The 2,500-nt window shown below is 64.3% G+C and overlaps 1 pseudogene; it reads left to right on the top strand.

Moving 5' to 3' along the window:
* The window catches only part of LOC126177263 (large subunit ribosomal RNA), a 7,488-nt pseudogene that overhangs the window by 2,170 nt on the left and 2,818 nt on the right, over positions 1-2,500 (top strand).

Consider the following 2,500-nt stretch of genomic DNA (forward strand, 5'->3'; position numbering starts at 1 on the left):
GAAGAGCACCGCAGTTGCGGCGGTGTCCCGATCTTCCCCTCGGACCTTGAAAATCCGGGAGAGGGCCACGTGGAGGTGTCGCGCCGGTTCGTACCCATATCCGCAGCAGGTCTCCAAGGTGAAGAGCCTCTAGTCGATAGAATAATGTAGGTAAGGGAAGTCGGCAAATTGGATCCGTAACTTCAGGATAAGGATTGGCTCTGAGGATCGGGGCGTGTCGGGCTTGGTCGGGAAGTGGGTCAGCGCTAACGTGCCGGGCCTGGGCGAGGTGAGTGCCGTAGGGGTGCCGGTAAGTGCGGGCGTTTAGCGCGGGCGTGGTCTGCTCTCGCCGTTGGTTGGCCTCGTGCTGGCCGGCGGTGCAGGATGCGCGCGCCTGCGCGGCGTTCGTGCCCCGGTGCTTCAACCTGCGCGCAGGATCCGAGCTCGGTCCCGTGCCTTGGCCTCCCACGGATCTTCCTTGCTGCGAGGCCGCGTCCGCCTTAGCGTGCTCCTCCGGGGGCGCGCGGGTGCGCGGATTCTCTTCGGCCGCCATTCAACGATCAACTCAGAACTGGCACGGACTGGGGGAATCCGACTGTCTAATTAAAACAAAGCATTGCGATCAGCTCCTAGCCGGCCAACCGGCCGTGCCGAAGATCTTGTAACTGTTGCAGCTATCTACGCCTGTAGTGAGTGTCATCGTAGCTTCACCACCAAGACCGGTCTCGGGGTCCATCGCCGCCGCCAACACCTTGCGGCCGCCAACGCGGAGATCGTCACGGAGAGGCATCGCGCGAGGTGGACGGAGGAAGAAGTCCTGTCGCTCGCCAAGGCAGAGGCCGAACTGTTCCTTGAGAGGGACGCCCGGTTCTTCTTTGTCAATCAAGAACTCATCAGGATGTTCCCCGACCGAACGCTCGAGGCAATCAAGTGCCGACGGCGGCAAGCTGCCCACAAGCAGCTTGTCCGCCAATTCATGGAGGCGCTTGAGATCGGTCGGGGGGAAGAGCCGGCGTCCCGCCGGGGAGCAGCGAGCCCGCTGCCTGACGCGGGCGAGGCCGCTGCGCCGCCTGTCGACGCAGCCGAGGACTTCGCGGCCGACACCACCGGGCTGCCGCCGGAGGGGCCGACTGACGCCGCCATCTGGGAGCATCTGGCGGGGCTACCTGCTTCCGCCCAGCGTTTCTCTGCCCTGGATCGAGTCATTGGTCTAGGGCGGGGCACGCCGCCCGATGTCATCCTGGGCATGCTCCCGGATGCCCTTGCGTCGGTCGGGTCCAGAGGGGAGAGATCGATCACCAGGACACAGCGGCCGCGCCAACCATCTAAGCGGCCGCCTGCAGCGCCGCCGACGCAGAAGCGCAAGCGGCGCCGCTGGGAGTATGCGAGAACGCAGGATGCCTTCCGAAGGTCGCGTGCACGTTGCGTGCGCGGCCTCTTGGATGGCACCCTGCTCCAGCCGCCACCTGCCATCCCTGGTCTGCTGGACTTCTGGGCGGACCTCTTCACAAAGAAGCCCATCTCCACCGCGGGCTTCATTCGTGACCGCCTCCTCCCGCACTCGGAGCCTGTCGCTCTCGAGTGCCTATGGGGGCCGGTCACACATGAGGAGGTCGCCGCCGCGTTGCCGCCCAGGGGATCAGCTGCCGGGCCGGACGGCCTTACCCCAGCGGAGTTGCGGCGCCTGCCGCACGAAGTCCTGGTGAAAGTGATGAATCTCTTCCTTCTGGCCCGCGCCCTTCCGGAACGCCTGCTTCGCGCGCGGACGTCCCTTCTCCCGAAAACGGCTGCACCAACATCCCCCGCTGACTTTCGCCCCATTACGGTCTGCTCGGTGCTGGCGCGGACCTTTCACAAGGTTCTCGCGTCACGCCTGATGCGCGCTTGTGCTGTGGACGAACGTCAGCGGGCATTCATCCCTCGTGATGGGATGTTGGAAAACACGTTCATCTTGGACACCGCCCTCACCGACGCAGTTCGCTCCTGCCGCTCTGTCTTTGTGGCATCGATCGACGTATCTAAGGCATTCGATTCGGTAGATCATGCTGCCCTTCGCCCTGTGCTGAAGGCGCATGGCCTGCCGGATTGTTTTGTCGGGTATGTCGAGCGGTGCTACGAGGGCAGCACGACAGTGATAGCGGACGGCGCCGGCGTGGGCGTGTCTGTGCAGCCAGCACGGGGCGTTCGCCAGGGCGATCCCCTCTCCCCCCTCCTGTTCAACTTTGCGGTGGACTACGTTTTAGGCCAGCTGCCCTCTCACATCGGAGCTCGGATCCTCGGCCGCAGGGTCAACGCTGCGGCCTTTGCAGATGACGTCTTGCTGTTTGCAGCGACCCCGAGGGGCTTGCAGTCCCTCATCGATGCAGCTACCGCAGCCCTCGCACACCTGGGGCTGCAGATCAACGCCCGGAAGTGTTTCACCCTCGCCTTAGTCGCGTCAGGGCGCGAGAAGAAGGTGAAGGTGGACAGCAATGTCACCTTCACAGCAGGCAATACCACCATGCCTGCCCTGCGTGTGGGT

This window comes from Schistocerca cancellata, chromosome 3, assembly GCF_023864275.1.
Source record: "Schistocerca cancellata isolate TAMUIC-IGC-003103 chromosome 3, iqSchCanc2.1, whole genome shotgun sequence".
NCBI lineage: Eukaryota > Metazoa > Arthropoda > Insecta > Orthoptera > Acrididae > Schistocerca > Schistocerca cancellata.